The following is a 23,638-nucleotide window of genomic DNA, read 5'->3' as shown; positions in this document are numbered from 1 at the left end:
GAGTTGTGGAAAGCAAGGTGTAGCTCCAAATATGAGGATAGTCGATGTAACCCAGGAAGAATTATAAATCAAGTTATCTACTTAATGAAATTAATGATTTCTTCCTAATTTCCTATACTTGTATTGGATGAGCAATGGCATGTTGCATGTGATCAAGTCGAAAAATTTAAGCCTAAACTTGATATTCAGTGTTTGAAATGGATCAAACTTGATCCTCTGATGTAAAAAATTAAACACGGCTGCGTGCAGTAAAGGTAACCCAGGCAGAGCAGTAGGTGGTGGTATTCTGAGAGATGATAAGGGTCAGCTAGTCATGGCATATGTAAATTATTTTGGGGTATGTTCCAACAATGTGGCAGAGGCTCAAGCAGTGCTTATGGGAGTTCAATGGAGTATTAACATGGATTACTTGAATGTTATAGTTGAATCTGACTCTTTGGTCATTATTGGAATGATTAACGGGACACATGCTATACCATGGCAAGTCAAACATATCATCAGGAAGATTTTAGAGCTAAAAATGCAAGGTAATTTTGTTTTCCAGCATTGTTACAGGGAAGTGAACTGTATAGCTGATTTTTTAGCTAACTTTGGAGAGCAGACAATGCAAAGTTCATTCTTCACACAAGATTTAACTCTCCCTTTGAAGGCTAAAAACTATTTGAAGAATGACATCAATGGCATACCATTCCTTCGGATCAAAGCGCAAAGAAGAAACTTCACTTTTGTTTATGGGTAGTTACAATAATATATTTTTACGATTTTTAACTAACTTTTACCTAGAGTACAAAGTTCATAGTGTAAAGGAGGAGAGTTCCTTTACTTTGTTGTATTCTGAACACTTATGTACAAGAATATCTAAAAACATTCTTCATTTTGTATTGAAGGCTAGGGTCTACATCCTCCTTCATGTACTCTTTTTATGTTATAATTCACAGGTCGGGGTGTCTGCCTAAACCCCCCACAATGATGGCTTTTGACCAAAAAAAGAAATTAAATAATAACCAATGGCTAAAGTTACATACTTATAAATTCTCAATTTGTAGTGTATAATTAGTTCACTAGCCACTTATTTAATGCATTATCTTATATAGTATAATATATTCCATTATACTAACTTAATATTTGGCCCAATACCTATAAATAAAAGTAACTTTTCAATCTCATAATTATTAAGTATAAAAAAAATTTGGGTTATTACAAGGATAGTCGTTGAGGCAAACACTACAAGTGTCATTTACATAGGGATTTTATATGGGGATTTTTACTTCAGGTAATACATGAGATTTTCATGGGAAAATCTAAAATTCCTAAATATAAGAATATTGTACTTGCAAAAACGGGATTCCCAAGCAATTCCGCAGGTATATTTAGCGCCATCTAGCGTGAAAATAACACTTGGGGAATTAGTTGGGAATTCAATCCGCATATACCATATTCGTAGGTAAATCTGCAGGAACGAGAACGAAAAAATAATAACAATCTGCATGATCTGCGAGTTTTGCTAGGGATAATCACATGGGGTTTTACACAGGGATATTATTTATTTGGAAAATTACTTGGGGATATTCTTGCTGCGGATTTTGTTGGGGATCTAGTCTTTGGGATTTACCTGGAGATATACGTACCTGTGGAATTACCTGGGGATATAGTTGCTGCAATTTTAGTTGGGAATTTATTCTTGGGGATTTACTTGGGGATATTAGTACCTGCAGAATTACATGGGAATAAAGTTGTTGCGATTTTAGCTGGGGACTTATTCTTGGGGATTTACATGGGGATATTTGTACCTGCGGTATTATTTGGGGAATTTCATGTGTTATTGAGCCAAGTGAAATACATTGTAGAAGTATATTATTAACAAATAATTGACTTTTATGGTATCTTTCTTTCCATTACAAACGATACACTTCGCCTACACCATGTCCGCTAACACTCCTTTCCAGAGCGTTTTATTTAAAAAAAATTATAATTAATGATTATCAAGGAGTAGTGGAACTCGCTGTTATAGTCATTATCGTCAAGTAGACTGACTATAAATGTGATATATTGGTTTATATAAGCAATATATAAAGAACAAGATGATTATCATCGAGTAAACTAACTATAACATTGATATATTGGTTTATTAGTTTATAAACTAATATAAAGGTGATATAAGCGATATATTGCTTATATAAACTAATATATCACCTTTTACTCAGTTTGCTCGACGATAATACTTATAGTAATCTTACTATCATTGATGGTGATGATGTTTTGCCACATATTGCTTTTGGCCTCGATGATAGTAAGATTACTATAAGTATTATTTTATTAATTATAGTTTTATCTTATTAAAATAATTGTTTTATTGAGAAATTTTTTATTATTTATTTATTTCGAACACAATTCTAAGTACAACGATAGGTATCACTAAGATATCAAATCAGTTACTCTTTGATATTAAAAATGAATAACTTTAGATCAAATAATAAAAAAATCAATTTGCACTTGCGGACAATATATAATGACATCAAATTGGGTAAGATAGTCAAAAATTAAAATGATTTTTTTGAGTCATGTGAATTTTATTTTTTGAATTTTTTAAAAAGTGAAAATTATATATATTTTCCAAGACTTATTATTTTTCTTTTTTTAACAATGAGATAGCTCTATTTATATATTCAAGAATTTTCACTTAAATAAATAAATATAGATTTATAAAGATAATAATTATACATAAAATTAAATAAATACAATTGAAAAGAAATAAAACGCACAATTGAATTGCTTCCCTCTTAAGTTTTTTTGCCAAATACAGAACGCGGGATTTTTTCCCTCTCTAAGATGACTCTCAATTTCTGAAATCACATTGCAATACCAAATTCTAGGGCTCAAGGGTTTCTCCAAAATACAATTATTCTCATAGATAGTTTTTTATCTCCTTTGTCCATGGCTTTAGGCGTTTAACTTTGGTCTTGTCATGTTATGGTCTTAATATTCATTATAGTTGTATTTGTCAATTTTCGAGGCCATTGTGAGAGTTTCTTTGAAGAGATATGTGGAATGGCTAAAATAACTTCATCAACTAATTCTTAAATGGCTAAAGTTATTTCTTTTCCGGGGACAAATATTTGTTTGAGTAAACTGATTGGAATCTAAGAATTCCCTCTGGTATTCTAAACTTCAAGATGGTATTTACAGTAAATGATATCTTATTTTCTTACGGTCTTGAAGTAATCTAATGTTTGCATATCTGGTTCTCTTAAATAATTAGTTATGTTGGTCTACTGTTATGTTTATAATACAGGATCTAAACAAGCTGCGCAAACTAGTGGTAAAGGAGAAAAATTCCGTAAAAGGAAGACACACACAATAGAGCCTCAAGCAGCTCAAATGTATTAGAATCGGTAACTCGGGTAGTGTGGAATTTAGCCGAACAACGGTACAATGATAATAACAAAGACAATGGAAGTTAATAATAACGGCAATTAAAGAATATAAAGAAGACACAAATTTAACGTGGTTCGGTCAAGGTGACATGCGTCCACAAGCGGAGAGGAGCAATTTCACTATACCAACAATAGTATAAAAGAGAGTACGAAATTAGAGTAACACTCTAATTAATCCCAAATACCCCAAGAGAATAACCTCACAAGATCAATCCAAAGAAAGGGTTCACACAAGTGTTTCCCAACACTCACTTTCTTACAAAATACTCTATAATGAAATAAAGGAGGAGAAAGAAAGACAAGAGTGAAAAGCTCTTGAATTGGTGTGTTTTCAAATGAGGAGAAACTCCTCTATTTATAGCAAAAAATCTTTAGCCTAATAATGGATATTATGTCAAGGCAAAATGTCATGATCCACAAATTTGTTATAATGGATATTATGTCATGGCAAATGTCATGAACCACAAATTTGTTATAATAGATATTATGTCATGGAAAATGTCATGAAAATTTGGTCATATTACAAATCTCCACCTTGGCCTAATTTCGGCATGTATATAGTAAATTTGCTCCACCTTCTCCGCAAAAATCCCAATGGGCAAAATCATTCTTCATAAATGCTAATCAAGTTCAGGCAAAGCTTGAACTTTGACACTCGAAGAGGTTTTGTGAACATGTCAGCAGGATTGTTTCTAGTGTTAATCTTCTGAACATAGACTTTTCTTTCAGCAATGGTTTTTCGGATGAAATGATACTTTATATCAATGTGCTTCGTCCTCTCATGATACATTTGATCTTTAGTCAAGTGAATGGCACTTTGACTATCACAGAAAATGGTAATACCACTTTGGTGTAAACTGAATTCCGCAAATAGACCCTTCAACCATAAAGCTTCTTTGATCGCCTCGGTCACTGCCATATATTCTGCTTCGGTAGTAGATAAAGCTACTACATGTTGTAATGTAGCTTTCCAACTAATAGCGCAACCATCGATGCAAAATACATAGCCTGTCAGTAATCTTCTTTTGTCAGGATCACCTGCATAATCTGAGTCTACAAAACCAACTAAAGTGTTAGTATTTCTCCCAAACTCCAAACATGTGTTTGAAGTACCTCGCAAGTATCTAAGAATCCATTTAACAGCATGCCAATATGCTTTACCAGGGCAAGCCATATACCGGCTTACTACGCTCACTGCTTGTGAAATGTCTGGACGTGTACAAACCATTGCATACATAATACTGCCGACTGCACTGGAATAAGGAACATGTGCCATGAATCTCTCTTCTTCCTCTGACTGCGGGGACTGAGCAGCTGATAACTTAAAATGAGCAGCAAGAGGGGTACTAACTGGTTTAGCATCTTTCATGCCAAACCTCTCCAAGACATTCTCCAAGTACTTCTTCTGGGCCAGAAATAGCCTGTTGGCTTTTCGATCTCTTTTGATCTCCATGCCAAGGATTTTCTTAGCTGCTCCCAAATCTTTCATCTCAAATTCACTTTTCAGCTGACTTTTCAAATTGTGAATTTCTGTTAAATCCTTAGCAGCAATGAGCATGTCATCAACATATAATAATAGGTACACAAATGAACCATCATTTAACTTCCGGAAGTAAACACAACTATCATACATGCTCCTCAAATAACCATGACCCAACATAAAGGAATCAAACCTTTTATACCATTGTCTTGGAGACTGCTTTAATCCGTACAGGGATTTCTTCAACAAGCAAACATGATCTTCTTTTCCTTCAATTTCAAATCCTTCTGGTTGATGCATGTATATTTATTCCTCAAGTTTGCCATGTAAAAAAGCTGTCTTAACATCAAGTTGTTCTAATTCCAAATCATACATGGCAACGAAGGCAAGCAAGATACAAATAGAGCTATGTTTAACAACAAGTGAGAAAATATCATTAAAATCAACTCCTTCTACCTGACTATAGCCCTTTGCAACTAATCGTGCCTTATACCTCGCATCTTCAACCCCTGGAATGCCATCCTTTTTCTTGAAGACCCATTTGCAACCAATAATTCTTTTTCCTGATGGCGGCTTCACAAGAGACCAAGTACCATTCTTGTGGAGAGACTCAATTTCTTCATTCATTGCAATCATCCACTTGGCTGAGTCAGCACCAGAAACTACTTCTGAATATTTTGATGGTTCTCCAATTTCTTCAGTTCCCGTGCAACTGAAAAAGCAAATACAACATAATCTCCAAACCTTAATGATTGTTTACCTTCTCTTCTTGGTCTATGTTTGGCTATAGAATACTCCTCTTCTTTTGGTTCAACTTTAGGAATTTCAGCTTTTGTCTCAACTTCAGGAGTTTCAATTGTATTTTGCTCCAAAGTTAATGAGCTTGGCTCAGAAGGAATGCCAATCTCAATCTCCACCTGGTTCTGTGTACTCTTTCCTTTATTTGTATTACAAGAACTAGAAGACTCTTTTCTAGAATGTGACATAGAGGATTCATCAAAGGTTATATCTCTGCTAATTATAAATTTTGGTGTCGTGGGATCAAGATACCATAGTCGGTATCCTTTCACCCAGATGCATACCCAAGGAAAATGCACTTTTTAGCCCTTGGCTCGAATTTTCCATCATTTACATGCATGTATGCAGAGCAACCAAATATCTTTAAATCAGAATAATTAGCAGGAGTACCTGACCACATTTCCTCTGGAGTCTTAAAGTTCAAAGGTGCAGAAGGAGCTCGGTTGACTATATAACAAGCTGTAGAGATAGCTTCTGCCCAAAAGGCGTTTGTCAACCCAGCATTTAAAATCATGCAATGAGCCCTTTCCAAAAGAGTTTTATTCATACTTTCTGCCACACCATTTTGCTGAGGTGTCATTCTCACAGTACGATGTCGAGCAATTCCTTCATTCTTGCAAAATTCGTTGAATTCATCATTACAAAATTCCAAGCCATTATCTGTTCTAAGCCGCTTAACCTGTTTTTCTGCTTGCTTCTCAATCAAAACTTTTCATTGTTTGAAATTTAAGAAAACATCACTTTTATTTTTCAGGAAATAAACCCAAACTTTCCTTGAATAATCATCAATGAAAGTTAACATATACATGGCACCACCTTTTGATGGGGTACGTGAAGGATCCCAAAGATCTGAATGAATGTAATCCAAAGTACCTTTTATTCTATGAATCGCTGGAGATTTGAAGCTGACTCTTTTCTGCTTCCCGAACACACAATGTTCATAGAACTCCATATTTCTAGTTCTTTGGCCACATAAGAGACCTCTTTTGCTGAGAATGAAAAGACCTTTTTCACTCATATGCCCCAATCGCATATGTCATAATTTGGTGATGTCAGAATCTGATTTATCTGATATTGAAACTGCAGCAGCACCTGTAACAGTAGATCCCAAAAGAGTATACAACGTACCAGATCTGCGTGCTTTCATGATCACAAGAGCACCATGAAAAATTTTCAGAACTCCACCTTCACCTGTGTACTTGCACCCAAGAGATTCTAGAGTGCCCAAAGAGATGAGATTTTTTTTCAAGTCAGGAACATGTCTAACATCGGTGAGAGTTCTCACCACATCATCGTGCATTTTAATTCGGACTGTACCTTTTCCAATAACTTTGCAGGCAGCATTGTTGTCCATCAAGACAAATCCACCTCCAATAGATTCATATGTAGTAATATGATAAGAAAAACCCGAATCTAAAATCCACTCATTGTTAGATTTGAAACTATTATTAGTTGCTAAAAAAATAGTTCCTTCAGTCTCATCAGCAGCTACACTTACTTCGGCAGTGTCAGTATTTTTGTGCTCATTTTTTTTTTCTGTATGCTTTTCTTTGTTTTTCAATTTAAAGCATTTAGAAATAATGTGACCTTTCTTATGACAATATTTGCACATCACATTTCTGTATCGGGATTTTGACCTTGATTTAGGTTTCTCACTACTTGAATCTTTCTTATTGGATCTACCTTTTATGAATAAGCCTTCCCCTTGGTTCCTACTAGTTTCCCCAGTAATATCTCTATCTATTTGTTCTTTTGATTTCAAAATAGATTTGATATCTTTATAAGAGATAGTATCTCTTATATGTTTAAACGACTGGGGTAAGGAAATGAGCAATAACACAACTTGATCCTCATCTTTGATTTCAGCATCTATGTTACTTAAATCCATAAGAAGAGAATCAAAAGTATCAAGATGAGTAGTATAGAGGTACCTTCAGCCATATGAAAAGTGTAGAGTTTTTGCTTTAGGTAAAGCCTGTTTTCTACTGTTCTTTTCATATATAAGGTTTTAAGCTTTTCCCATGTGCTTTTGGCTAAGATTTCTGCTACAACTTCACGCAAAACCTCATTTGAAAGATTTAAAAATAATATCTACTTTTGCCTTTTTATCTATGACGGCAAACTCCTCGTCCATTATTTTATCCGTCATCTTCTCCTTTTCTTGCAGTGCCAAATCTAAGCCATCCTGAATTAAGATAACTTCCATCTTTAATTGCCACATTCCGAAGTTTGCACTTCGGTCAAATTTCTCAACATAAGACTTTGTTAGAGTCATTTTGGCTATTTAAATTAACCCGATTAGATCTGGCTCTGATATCAATTCGTTAGGATCGGGAACTCGGGTAGTGCGGAATTTAGCCAAACAACGGTATAATGACAATAACAAAGACAATGGAAGTTGATAATAACGGCAATTAAATAATATAAAGAAGACACAAATTTAACGTGGTTCGGTCAAGGTGACCTACGTCTACAAGCGGAGAGGAGCAATTTCACTATACCAACAAGAGTACAAAAGAGAGTACAAAATTAGAGTAAATACTCTAATTAATCCCAAATACCCCAAGAGAATAAACTCACAAGATCACTCCAAAGAAAGGGTTCACACAAGTGTTTCCCAACACTTATTCTCTTACAAAATACTCTATAATGAAATAAAGGAGGAGAAAGAAAGACAAGAGTGAAAAGCTCTTGAATTGGTGTGTTTTCAAATGAGGAGAAACTCCTCTATTTATAGCAAGAAATCCTTTGCCTAATAATGGATATTATGTCATGATCCACAAATTTGTTATAATGGATATTATGTCATGGCAAATGTCATGAACCACAAATTTGTTATAATGGATATTATGTCATGAAAAATGTCATGAAAATTTGGCCATATTACAAAATGCCTTGCGTAATCCCATCACAATCCCTCCTATCTCAAACTAGTTTACTTCATGTACATGAGACTTTCTTGCCTCAACCTACTCCTGAAGTCAATCTGCCTCAACCAAGTATTAGAGCCAATCGACCCCAACCTCATAACACTGGATCTCAGCCTCAATCTAATCAGTCGCAACCTATAAATACAGTCACTCAACCGCATATGTCTTCACCAGCCAATGTGACTCCAGCCACCTTGTGTAGTGCGGAAGGCGATGGCAATGATAATGGCAATGATGATGATTGAATGTGGATTATATTGTACCTGAAGAAGATGGGTAAGTATATTATTTAGTACACATGCTTTGGTTCTTTGATGCTCTAATATGGTATAATATGTTATTAATACTGACTTCTGTTTTGTATGATTGCTTGTAGACCATAGTGAACGTGCAACTTAGTTCAAATTGTAATCTTTGCATGTGATTTCTTTGACTATGTTATTGTTCTCTGTTGTGAGTAGTGCAAATTTTGTAGTTCTTGAATCTTGCTGAGGTAACTGTTATCAGTTGCAACCCATGACAGATTGCTAAAATTGTTCTGAGGAAATTGAATACTTAGCTGTTAGCAACAGTAATGGACAGTGATCAACTAAGTTCGTAGGCTATTTTCATGAATCTCCTGAAAAAGAAATGAGTTCTCTTGTTCCTGGTTTAGCCTAAAGGTGAGTCTATTATGTCTATCCCACTCTATGTTGCTTCTTTTGCTATGTATAAACAGCAAGCTGCCCCAAGTTGCCACTTCAATAATCAAGACTGAAGGGATTAATTTCACAAATTTTCTGAATATTGTCGCTTTACTTCCGACTATGTGAAATATTTTAGAGATGCATGGCTGCTGAAATTGTTGATTATTACAAAGTAGGCAAAAGTTTGTATTACATTTCAGCTACCAAATTTATGTAATAGAAGATATTTTCAGTCTTTCAGGACACCTAAAATCTAGTTTAGTGATGTTAATTATATGCAACAAATTAGTCAATGACCTTCCAACTTTTCTGGAGATCTTCTTTTGTCTTGTTTAACTGTTCCTTCCACTTTATTTGGCATGCTGAAGTGTGTTGGTTTGGGGAGATCATCTCCCCCCTCTGAAATGCCAATATAAGTAGAGACCAACACCTTTTAGAAATCTGAGTCCTCAGTTTTCTAGCTTGAAGTGGTAGTAAACTCGTCAAGTGCACGAGCCTTGTAATAGTCTAAATTTAACGATTTACAGACAATGGTTTTGACAAATTTGATGTGATTAATTGATGGGAATTGATTGAATGGAAGGATGAGTGAAACTACCTAGTTAATTTATATATGATTGATAACTACTGCATTTTTATGTAGGTTTGATCCTCATGAGCCAGTTATTGAAGGCATTGCTAGTTGCATTCGTAGTAAATTTGAGCTGGCTAAACCTTCTTAGAAGTAATTCCCACAACCTACTCGGGATATGTGGTTTGAAGAATTTAAGGTAAAGATGTTTATAATATGATTCATGTTCAAATGTTGGTGTGTAAGTTTATAGGACTGATTCAGATTTTATTTTGATAGGTGTTGTGTTATAAAATACTATCGAAGAAATTTAGATGGATCCCTCACTATAATGATGTTATACGATGCAATTTTGAGAAAAGGGCATCTTCAAGAATGACCCAACTTTTCCAAGATGTTAGAAAAGACTTATATGTGAAGCCAAATTGAATGGGTGATGCCGTATTCAAGGAGATGAAGGAGCATTGGGAGTCTTCTCAATTTAAGTTAAAGTCGGAAAAAACAAAAAGAATCGCGATGCAAATGCAGGTGCCTCGGTTCATGCAGGTGGTTGTATACCTCATCACATGATTTGGAAGAGATTGGTAATATATAGTTCCTTTTTAATTTTTTCTTTCTAGTAAATAGATCATATAAATGTTGATAGCATACATATCTTCCTTTAATTACAGAAGAAAGCTACTGGAAAAGATCCTTCATTTTCAGAATTTTATTTTCGCACTCATCGAAAGGAGAAAGATAAAAGTTGGGTAAATGAAAAAGTTGAAGCTGCTCAAGTAAGTCTTCCTTCTACAATATATATGTATTGAAATTATTTAACTGTCGTTACTCTATTAAGTTGATAAATAAATTGGTTGTTTCAAGAAGAACAGAGAATTTAATAGTCCAACAAACTTACACAAGCTTGCTCTATGTAATTATGCCTTATCAGGGCCTATTCAGATCTTTAGATTAGACCATTATGAAAAACATAAAAGAAAGAAAAGGAGAGAAGAAAAAGGAAGTGGCCAAGTAGCCATTATTTTATGGTAGTGATAATAAACAAGCGTAATATTAATCTTTCTAAATTGGACCTACTAGCTTTATCAAAGTAAAGCTTCTGATTGAACCATAAACCAGCATCACCTTTGCAAAGTCACGATCAATTAACTCCTCTAAAACATTGCATAGTGACAGTTGCTTGTTGCTTGTTGCTTAGGAGCCTGAGGAGTATGAGGACTGTGAACCCATGCACTTTTCCCGTCCCCCTTGCTGCAAAGTAACATCTATTAGAAAATTGAACACATAAATCCCTTAATCATCTTTTATCACAAGATCATAGTATACCATGCAAATAGCCAGCGATCAGCGGGGAGAGGAGTCATGGCTCTTAACATATCTTGTTGCATTCTATCTGGAGTAGTATAATTGAAATGAAATTGTCTTGCCAGAATTACCTGTCTCATCTACACAAGCAATTATACATTACACAAGCAATTGACAACCTCTGTGTTCATATGAACAGTGGATGCAAAATCACTAATATTTGTTTCAATGCTTTTGTGCAGAATAATTTTGAGAAAAAAGAAAGAAGAATTATTAACTTCCCAAAGTGCATCTATTGATGGAGAAACTAATTCAGCTAGCGAGCAATCTCAATTAATTAAAATGGATATTTGGGTGCTATCAGTTGGTGGAAAGAAAAAAGGAAGAGTTGCATGTCTTGGCTCTTTGGGTCGATCTGTAAAGGTACCTAAGCAAACGACATCTGATGTGTCGGAAGAAGCTGATGATCGGATTAGAGCCCAAGTTCATGCGTTAAATGCTGAGTTATATAATCAGTTGGAAGAAGCACAACGCCAAAATGAAGAGATGAGGCGCCAAAATAAAAAGATGAGACGCCAAAACAAAAAAATGAGGAAGGAGTTAGGTGACACAAATGAGATATTAGCAGCACTTATAAAGCATTTGGTTTACCCGGCATCATCTTTGAATGCATAACCATCATCTTCGGAAGATAATCAAGATTCACAGAGTGATAATGATGATAACAACAACTCGGTAGATGAGTATGGTTAGGATTTGAGATACTTGATTGTACTGTTTCAGATTAGTATGATTAGGATTAAGATACATGGTAGAACTATTTAAGATTCACAGTTTAGACTTTTAATTTTTTTCATTTAGGAATTATGCATTATTATTTATTAATTTATGGATCATATTTTGGCTATATATTACTTCGGATTTGTGCAGAGTTGTTTGCTTGAAAAGAAATACATTATATGGGGATTTTGTTAGGAATATCACATCAAATTTTCAAGAAATTCATTTTTTCCACGAAACGTTTATTGAATATTTTTTGCAAATTTACTTGGAGGTTTTGATGCGGAATTACATGCGAATATTTGCCCATGAAAATCCCTAGGAAAACTCCTTTCTATCACAATTTTTTACCAAACTTTACTTACGATTTTTTGGCATTTCTTACGGAAAAGTCCGCAAGTAACTTACATAGGGATTTAACATTCCCAAGTAATTTACATGCGACCAATTTATCCCCAGGTAACGTACCTGAGGAATTTAAAATTCGCAGGTGTGATGATCCAAATTGTCATCTTTAAAGTTAATAATTAATTTTGTGTTCTATGACCCCGAAAGCACTATGTATCATTACTCGACTTGTGTGCACAGTCCGTAAAAGTTTTTGAAATATTTTTATGTGAACAATGGATTAAAATGTGAATTAGAGCTTTAAAACTCAACTGAATTGACTTTGGTCAACATTTTGAGCAAACGGACTCGGATAAGTATTTTGAAAGTGTCGGTAGGTCCATCTCATGATTTGGGAGTTGGGCGTATACCCGGAATCAAATTCCGAGGTCCCTAACCCGATATGAAATTTTGATAAAAAGTTAAAGGTTTTAAAAACTTAAGTTCAAATAGTGATCGGATGTCGAATTATATGCAAACGACCCCGGAATAGAATTTTGATGATTCCAACAGCTCCGTATAGTAATTTTGGACTTAGGAGCGTGATCAGAATTTTATTTGAAAGTCTGTGGTGATATTTGGCTTGAAATGGCTAAAATAGGAATTTAAGTTTGGAAGTTTAACCGGGGTGTTGACTTTTTGATATAGAGCTCGGAATCTAGTTCAAAAAATTTTCATAGCTCCATTATGTTATTTATGACTTTTGTGCAAAATTTGAGGTCAATCGGACTTGATTTGATAGGTTTCGACATTGAATGTAGAAGTTGGAAATTTTAAATTTCACTAAGTTTGAATTGGAGCATGATTCGCGATTTTAGCGTCATTTTATGTGATTTGAGGTTTCAAATAAGTTCTTATGATATTTTAGGACTTGTTGGTATATTTGGTTGAGGTCCCGAGAGCCTCGGGTGAGTTTCGGATGGTTAGCGGATCAAAAATTGGACTTAAAAAGATGCTGCAATTTTCCTCTTATGTTGGATATTCTGGGCTGTGATCGAGCCCAAGATCGAGCCCAGATATCGAGCCCAGGGTCGACGGCCAGGGTCAAAGCCAGAGACGAGGCTCAGGATCGATGCCATGATCGAGGCCATGATCGAAGGCCCAGCCTCGATGCCATGATCGAAGGCCCAGCCTCGATACCATGATCGAAGGCCCAGGCTCGAGGCTATGATCGAAGGACCATGCTCGATGCCATAATCGAGGCCATGACTGATAACAACACGATAGGGGTCCAAGAATTACTAAAAAAAAATCAAGAAACGTGCGGAAGCTAAAAGAAAATAAAGAAACAAAAAAAAACAACTGAAAATTAAAGATAGATTGAATTCAAGAAAGAGTTTCTTGAATTCAAGAAGTCTATTCTTGAAGTTGTATCCTAACAATAACAATTAGCTAACAAAGAACTAATCGCCTTTGGTAGAGAATTAAAAATAAGAGATAGATTGTGAAACCCGACCCTTTAGAATAACAAGAACAACAATAAGCCTAAACTTATCACCTTTCTTGAATACCTAGAAGTGATCTAAGATTTCGAAAGAGTTTAATCTTACCACCTTAAGTTGAGTCTTGAAGGTTGAAGAATAAATCCAAGAGTAGCCACACACAAGAGTGCAAGAAAAATCTCACAATTTTTATTGATATTGTCTATAATAATCTAAAATCTAAAAACAAAGAAGATACCCCTTTATATAGAGAGGGGGTCACGAAATTTCTACCTAAAAATAAGGAAATAAAGTCCTAAACTACTTTGGACAACAAGTCCAAATACCTTAGGAAAAGGAAAAATACTAGGAAATAAAAACCAAGTCAATCTTGGAAAGTAACTCCAACAATCTTAGGAAAAGGAAAACATAACCTTAATTACCTAGGAAAGCAATAAATCTAGTACCAAAATATATGGAAATAAGTTAAAACCAATCTTGGATAGAATCTTGAAAGTCCCAAACCAATCATGAATAGGATCTTGGAAATCTTGAAGGCAACTTGCAAGAAACTTGGCACCAACTTGTACCCAACTTCTATCACGCCTATTGAGCCTTTCTTGGGCAGCAAGTAAGTCCTTTTTATGTTATAAAAATGTGGCTTCATGTAGGACTTATTGGGCTGCAAGTTTGGACACATTTTTAGGTTCCAAATAGGTCCAATAGTGGCCTGATCTGGACCTTCTTCAGATGATGTCTTTTGGGATCTAATCCACCTTTTCTTGGACATGAATTTGGACCATAAAATAATTATAATACCTAGACAACTCATATCCTTTATCCTTGAGCTCTTTATCCCAATTAATAACTTCTTTATTTGCACTTGAAGTCTAATGACCTTGTTTTGCAACTCTTTAGCTTGACATCTTGTTAAAGGCCCTCTTTGAGATTCCAAAGCTTTATTCTTGTCTTTGAATAAATTCAAGCTTCCTAGGATTCTATAAATGACCGAGGTCCAGGCTCGAGCCTGTGATCGAAGCCACGATTGAGGCCTAGGCTCAAGGGCAATGATCGAAGCCACGATCGAGGCCCAGTTCCGAAGGCTGCCTGGGCAGATTTATAAAAGAGGGCATTCGTCCCATTCGCCATTTTTAACAAACTGGAGCTTGAGCAGAATCGATTTTTGATAGATTTTCAAGGAAAGATATTGGGGTAAGTGATTCTATTTCAGATTTGGTCTATATAAACAAACATATCATTGTTTTCACCATTTAATTAGTGTTTTGAGATTGAAATTTGCGAAAAATTTAGAAATCTCATAGAAACGAATTTTTGAGATTTCGATGTCGATTCAGAGTTGGATTTGAGTGAAACTGGTATGGTTGGACTCGTAATTGAATGGGTTGTCAGATTTTGTAAGTTTTACCGGATTCCGAGACGTGGTCCCCACGGGCAATTTTGAATAAATTTCAGATTTTATTGAAAAATATAGTATTTTCTTATGAAATTGATTCCTTTAATTTTTATTGACTGTATCAAATTAATTATGATTAGATTCAAGTCGATCAGAGTCGGAAAATTGAGAAAAAGGTATATTACTTGATTAAATTGGAGCAAGTCGAGGTAAGTGACTTGTCTAACTTTGTGTGAGGGAAAATTCCCATAGGATTGATAATTGTAATGTATTGAAAGATGTGTACATGAGGTGACGAGTGTGTACACGGGCTAATTGTAAAGAATTTTGTCTTCAAATTGTGTAGATCGCTGTTACATATTTATTAAATAATTTTACCTTGTTATATTCTTCATCATTGATTTAAATGTTTATACTCTAAATTTGCTTGACCTTTTCCTGCTAATTATTTTACATGTTTAATAGTTTCTTTTTTTTCTGTGCATTATTTGAAGGTTGATTTTCTTAAATTAAATATTATTAATATGAATTAATTGACATTTTAAATTTGGTATTGAAGTAAAGTATTAAAATTTTGAAATATTATTTTGTTGAGTTATTTATTCCCGAATATTTTTGGGTCGATTTTCGTACTCATTGTGATGGAGCCGTGAGTTCTTTATTATGGAAAAATATTGTTGTTGATTTATTTTGGCAAATTGAAATATTTGGGCACTTGAGGTGTAAATTGTGATATATTGTGATATTGATACACATGCGGTGGTATAAGGTTTGAGTGTCAAACGCATGCGGTGAGATAAAGGTGGCTTCATACGCGTGGCTAGTAGGGGAAACTACTAGAAGTCATGCGGTGTGATAATGATGGCTAAAACGCAGGATGCTATTTTGAAAAAAATATATTCTTTAAAATAAATTATGAAGGCTCCCGCAGTGAAATAAGAAAATGAGATATTGTGAATTTATTTATGATTTGGGACTACGAGGAGGTACCTCGGGAGTGCCCTTGTTGATATTGATTTATGGCCGCAGTTGCCTTTGATTATTTGTTGTGATTTTCTTAAAGTTGAAAGGAAATTCTGTTTTGATTTCACGAGATATTATTTGCCATTATTTTGTGTAATTAAATGGTGACATGCTACTTGATTCATTTTCATTGTCATTTTATTTTATTATATTGTTAAACATTTTACCATGCAATTATTATTTTCTAGTAGGGCTTGACCTGACCTCGTCACTACTCTACCGAGGTTAGGCTTGCCACTTACTGGGTACCGTTGTGGTGTACTCATACTACGCTTCTGCATATCATTTTATGCAGATCCAGGTACTCCTTACCAGCCCCGACATCAGTGAGTACCTGTGCACGGAGACTTCGAGGTATATCTGCCAACATCCATAGTCTTCTTCTATTCTTGTTATGTTGCTTCCTTATTTTCTTAGACTCTGTTATATAGAGACATTGAGGATAAATTCTTAAAAGCTTGTGATTAATTTCTACCGGGTATTGAGAGTTGAAATTAATTGAATGATAGTTTATTTATTTCAGATATTTATGATTATTCTGCATTGATAGGCTTACATAGTCTTAGAGACTAGGTGCCATCACGACCTCTTACGGAGGGAATTTGGGATCGTGACAAATTGGTATCAGAGCTCTAGGTTCATAGGTGTTATGAGTCACAAGCAGGTTTAGTTGAGTCTTGCGGATCGGTACAGATACGTCTGTACTTATCTTCGAGAGGCTATGAAACTATTAGAAAATATTCATTTCTTTGATTCCTTATCGTGCGTATTTGTTGACTTCAAAATTTTAAACCATTGTCTTTCTATTCTCTCATAGATGGTGAGGACACGCACAACTGGATCCGATGATCGACACCCGCGCCTCCTGTTGGAGCCACAAGAGGCCGAGGTCAGGGCAGAGGCCGAGGAAGACCACGTGGTGCAGCTAGAGCACCTGCACGAGCTGCTGCACCAGAGCCACCAGTAGCTCCAGTTGGAGAGCAGGCACCTGAGACGCCTGTTACTACTTCTGGACTTCAGGAGACTCTTGCCCAGTGTTTGAGCATGTTTGGCATTCTAGCTCAGGAAGGGTTGATTCCACTTGCTCCTGCCATATCTCAGGCCAGGGGAGGAGCACAGACTCCCGCCGTCCGTACTCCAGAACCACGGGACCAAGTTGATCATGCCCAGAGGTTATACCAGTGCAACCAGTTTTCCCAGTTCGGCCCGAGGTTAGGGCAGCAGTTTCAGAGGGGAAGCAGCTCAGGCTCGAGAGGTACAAAAAGTACCACCCTCCCACATTCAGAGGTTTAGCTTCAGAGGATGCTCAGGGTTTTCTGGAGGAATGTCACTGTATCATTCGCACTATGGGTATTGTGGATTCCAGTGGGGTTTCTTTCACGACATTCCAGCTTAGAGGAGCAGCCTACCAGTGGTGGAGGGCATATGAGTTGGATAGTCCGGCTGAGGCAGCTTCACTCACTTGGACTCAATTTTCAGATATGTTCTTAAAGGAGAATGTTCCTTAGAGTCTTAGAGATACATGGCATGCAGAGTTTGAGTAGCTGCGCCAGGGTTCTATGACCGTGTCGGAATATGCGGTCCGATTCAGTGATTTGGCTAGGCATGCACCAGCCTTAGTTGCTACTGTTCGAGAGTGGGTTCGCAGATTTTTTTTGAGGGGCTCCACCCTAGTATCAGATTCAGTATGGCCCGCGAATTGGAGATGGAAATCACATACCAACAGGTGGTGTCAAATGCTAGGAGATTGGAAGGTATGCAGATCCGGGAGAGGGAAGAGAGGGAAGCTAAGAGACCCCGAGATTCTGGCACATATAATAATTCTCATGCCCCAGTTGCAGCTCGTCATGGTAGAGGTTATGTGAGCCGTCCTATTCATTCAGCACTTCCAGCTTCCAGTGGTATTCCGGCTACTCCTAGACCTCAAGTTCCCTATTATGCACCGCTAGTGTCTACTGTACCTCCTGTACGGGGTGCTTTCAGCGGGTAGTCTAGTCGATCAGGCTCGAGCCAGTCCCAGCAGCCACGTCCTCCGAGGGCTTGTTTTGAGTGTGATGACACTCGTCATATTATGATAGATTGCCCTAGATTTAGGAGGGGTGCACCTCCACAGATTTCTCAGGCCCCATATATTCCACAGGGCCATCAGGCTTCTCAGGCCATGATTACTGCACCAGTTGCCACTCCACCTGCACAGCCAGTTAGAGGTAGAGGTCGGGCAGGTAGAGGTCGCCCTAGAGTGGGAGGCCAGGCTAGATATTATGCCCTTCCTACTAGGACAGAGGCCGTTGCATTGAATTCTGTTATCACAGGTATTATTTCGGTCTGTCATAGAGATGCATCAGTCTTTTTTGATCTAGGCTCCACTTATTTTTATGTGTCATCTTATTTTGCCTCGTATTTGGGCGTATCACGTGATTCCTTGAGTTCTTCTATTTATGTATCTACACCTGTGGGTGAATCTATCATTGTGGACCGCGCGTATCGGTCGTGTTTAATTGTTATCAGTGGTTTTGAGACCAGAGCTGATTTATTATTGCTCAGTACGGTGGATTTCAATATTATTTTTGGCATGGACTGGTTGTCGCCCTATCACTCTATTCTTGATTGTTACGCCAAGACGGTGACGTTGGCTATGCTAGGTCTACTGCGGCTAGAGTGGAGAGGTACCTCGAATCATGTTCCTAACAGGGTTGTTTCGTTTCTTAAAGCTCAACGAATGGTTGAGAAAGGAGGTGATGCGTATATGGCCTATGTGAGAGATGTTAGTGTTGATACTCTTACCGTGGAGTCAGTTCATATAGTAAGAGATTTTCCTGATGTATTTCCAGCGGATCTTCCGGGTATGCCACCCGACAGGGATATTAACTTTGGCATTGATTTGTTATCGGGCACTCAGCCCATTTCTATTCCACCAATCGCATGGCCCCAGCAGAGTTGAAAGAATTAAAAGAACATGTACAGGAATTGCTTGATAAGGGCTTCATTCAGCCCAGTATATCGCCTTGGGGTGCTCCTGTCTTATTTGTGAAGAAGAAAGATGGTTATATGCGGATGTGTATTGATTACCGCCAGCTGAACAAGGTTACAGTGAAAAATAGGTATCCATTGCCACGTATTGATGACCTATTTGATCAGCTTCAGGGTGACAGAGTGTTTTCTAAGATCGACTTGCGTTCAGGCTATCATCAGTTGAAGATTCGGGATCCAGATATCCCGAAGACTGCTTTCAGGAATCGGTACGGTCATTACGAGTTCCTTGTGATGTCTTTTGGGCTGACCAACGCCCCAGCAGCATTTATGCACTTAATGAATAGTATATTTTAGCCCTATCTTGATTCTTTCGTCATTGTGTTTATTGACGACATTCTCCTGTATTCCCGGAGTCGGGAAGATCATGAACAACACCTGAGGACTGTGCTTCAGACTTTGAGAGAAAAGAAGTTATCTGCAAAATTTTCAAAGTGTGAATTCTGGCTTGATTAAGTGGGATTTTTGGGCCATATAGTTTCGTGCGAGGGGATCAAGGTAGATCCAAAGAAGAATGAAGCATTGCAGAGTTGGTCCAGACCGTCCTCAGTTATGGAAATCCGGAGTTTCCTTGGTTTGGCAGGGTATTATCGCCGATTTGTAAAGGGTTTCTCTTCTATTGCTGCATCTATGACCAAATTGACACAGAAGGGTGCTCCGTTCAGGTGGACCGAGGAATGTGAGGAGAGCTTCCAAAAGCTCAAGACAGCTTTGACTACAGCCCCAGTATTGGTATTACCTACAGGTTCAGGGTCTTATACTGTGTATTATGATACATCGCGTATTGGTCTCGGTGCAGTGTTGATGCAAGAAGGTAGGGTGATTGCCTACGTGTTCAGACAACTAAAGGTACATGAGAGGAATTATCCGGTCCACGACCTTGAATTAGCAACTATTGTTCATGCCTTGAAGATTTGGCAGCACTATTTATACGGTGTCCATTGTGAGGTCTACACCGATCACCGGAGTCTACAACATCTGTTTAAACAGAAGGATCTTAATTTGCAGCAGTGGAGATGGTTGGAGTTGGTTAAGGATTATGATATCACCATTCTCTATCATCCCGGGAAGGCCAATGTAGTGGCCGATGCCTTGAGTCGTAAGGCGGAGAGTTTGGACAGCTTAGCATATTTAGCGGTAGCAGAGAGGCCTTTAGCCTTGGATGTTCAGGCCTTGGCCAACTAGTTTGTCAGGTTAGATATTTCTGAGCCGAGCCGAGTTTTGGCTTGTGTGGTTTCTCAGTCTTCTCTTTATGATTAGATCAGATAGCGTCAGTACGATGACCCCCATCTGCTTGTCCTTAAGGATACAGTTCAGCACAGTGATGCCAAGGAAGTCACTATTGGAGATGACGGTGTATTACGGATGCAGGGCAGGCTATGTGTGCCTAATATAGATGGTTTGCATGAGTTAATTCTCCAAGAGGCTCACAGTTCGCGGTACTCCATTCATCCGGGTGCTGTGAAGATGTATCAGGACTTGAGACACCACTATTGGTGGAGGTGGATGAAGAAAGACATAGTGTAATATGTAGCTCGGTGTCTAAATTGCCAACAAGTGAAATATGAGCATCAGCGACCTAGTGGATTGCTTCAGAAGTTAGAGATTACGGAATGGAAATGGGAGCGGATAACTATAGATTTCATTGTTAGACTTCCACAGACCCAACAGAAGTTTGATGCAGTTTGGGTGATTGTGGATAGGTTGACCAAGTCAGCACATTTCGTTCTTGTGATGACTACCTACGCTTCCGAGCAGTTGGCTCGAATCTATATTCGCGAGATTGTCAAACTTCACGGCGTACCAGAATCTATCATCTCGACAGGGGTACACAGTTTACCTCACGATTTTGGAGGGCTGTACAATGAGAGTTGGGTACTCGTGTGGAGTTGAGTACAACATTTCACCCTCAGATAGACGGGCAGTCTGAACGCACTATTCAGATACTGAAGGATATGCTTCGTGCCTGTGTGATAGATTTTGGGGGTGCTTGGGACCAGTTCTTACCACTTGCTGAGTTTGCTTACAACAACAGTTACCAGTCGAGCATTTGGATGGCTCCGTATGAGGCCTTGTATGGTAGGAGGTGCCAGTCTCCAGTGGGTTGGTTCGAACCGGGCGAGGCTAGGCTATTGGGTACAAACTTGGTTCAGGATGCCCTGGAAAAGGTTAAGTTGATTCAGGATTGACTTCGTACAGCCCAATCTAGACATAAGAGTTATGCGGATCGGAAGGTTCGTGATGTTGCATTCATGGTTGGTGAGCGGTTCCTGCTCCGGGTTTCGCCTATGAATGGGGTGATGAGGTTCGGGAAGAAGGGCAAGTTGAGCCTAGGTATATTGGATCTTTTGAGATTCTTGAGAGAGTTGGAGAGGTGGCTTACAGACTTGCACTACCACCTAGTCTTTTTGTAGTTCATCCGGTATTCCATGTTTTTATGCTTCGAAAATATCACGACGATCCGTCTCATGTGTTAGACTTCAGTTCGGTTCAGTTGGACAAGGATCTATCTTATGTTGAGGAACTAATGGCTATTTTAGATAGGCAGGTTAGAAAGCTGAGGTCAAAGAACATTACTTCAGTGAAGGTTCAGTGGAGGGGTCATCCGGTCGAGGAGGCGACTTGGGAGACCGAGCATGATATGTGCTGCTGTTATCCATACTTATTTGCCAGCTCAGGCACTTTTTCTAACTCCATTTGAGGACGAACGTTTGTTTTAGAGGTGGAGAATGTGATGACCCAAAATGTCATCTTTAAAGTTAATAATTAATTCTGTGTTCTAAGACCCCGAAAAGTACTATGTATCATTATTCGACTTGCGTGCGCAGTCCGTAAAATTTTTCGGAAAGTTTTTATATGAAAAATGGATTAAAATGTGAATTAGAGCTTTAAAACTCAATTGAGTTGAATTTGCTCAACATTTTGAGCAAACGGAGTCGAATCAGTGTTTTGACGGTTTCAGTAGGTCCGTATCATGATTTGGGACTTGGGCATATGCCCGGAATCAAATTCCAAGGTCCCTAGCCCGAGATATGGAATTTTAATGAAAAATTAAAGGCTTTAAAAGCTTAAGTTTAAATAGTGACCGGTTGTCGAATTATGTGCAAATGATCCCGTAATAAAATTTTGATGATTCCAACAGCTCCGTATAGTAATTTTGGACTTAGGAGCATGATCTGAATTTTATTTGGAAGTCCATAGTAAAATTTGGTTTGAAATGGCTAAAATAGAAAATTAAGTTTGAAAGTTTGACCGGAGACTTTACTTTTTGATATCGGGGTCGGAATTCAGTTCCAAGAATTTTCATAGCTCCGTTATGTCATTTATGACTTGTGTGCAAAATTTGAGGTCAATCGGACTTGATTTGATAGGTTTCGACATCGAATGTAGAAGTTGGAAATTCTAAGTTTTATTAAGCTTGAATTGGAGCATGATTCGTGATTTTAGCATCGTTTTATGTGATTTGAGGTTTCAAATAAATTTATATGATGTTTTAAGGCTTGTTGGTATATTTGATTGAGGTCCCGAGGGCCTCGGGTGAGTTTCGGATGGTTAACAAATCAAACATTATACTTAAAAAACTGCTGCAATTTTTCTCTTACGCTGGATATTCTGGGCTGTGATCGAACCCAAGATCGAACCCAGATATCGAGCCTAGGGTCGACGGCCAGGGTCGAATCCAGAGACAAGGCTTAGGATCGATGCCATAATCGAGGCCATAATCGAAGGACCAGGCTCGATGCCATAATCGAGGCCATGACCGAGGTCCAGGCTCGAGCCTGTGATCGAAGCCACAATTGAGGCCTAGGCTCGAGGGCCATGATCGAAGCCACGATCGAGGCCCAGTTCCGAAGGCTTCCTGGGCAGATTTATAAAAGAGGGCAGTCATCCCATTCGCCATTTTTAACAAACTGGAGCTTGAGCAGAGACGATTTTTGATAGATTTTCAAGGAAATACATTGGGATAAGTGATTCTAACTCGGATTTGGTCTATATACACAAATATTTCATTGTTTTCACCATTTAATTAATGTTTTGAGATTGAAATTTGGGAAAATTCTAGAAATCTCATAAAAATGAATTTTTGAGATTTCGGTGTCGATTCAGAGTCGGATTTGAGTGAAACTGGTATGGTTGGACTCATAATTGAATGGATTGTCGAATTTTGTAAGTTTCTCCGGATTCCATGACGTGGGCCACACGGGCAATATTTGAGTTAATTTTGGATTTTATTGAAAAATATAGTATTTGCTTATGAAATTGATTCCTTTAATTTTTTTTTTACTGTATCGAATTAATTATGACTTGATTCGAGTAGATCGGAGTCGAAAAATTGAGGAAAAAGCATATTACTTGATTAAATTGGAGCAAGTCGAGGT

This window comes from Nicotiana tomentosiformis, chromosome 8 (genome assembly GCF_000390325.3).
Source record: "Nicotiana tomentosiformis chromosome 8, ASM39032v3, whole genome shotgun sequence".
Taxonomy (NCBI): Eukaryota; Viridiplantae; Streptophyta; class Magnoliopsida; order Solanales; family Solanaceae; genus Nicotiana; species Nicotiana tomentosiformis.
The sequence above is the reverse complement of the archived record's forward strand: the minus strand, read 5'-3'. Positions refer to the sequence as shown.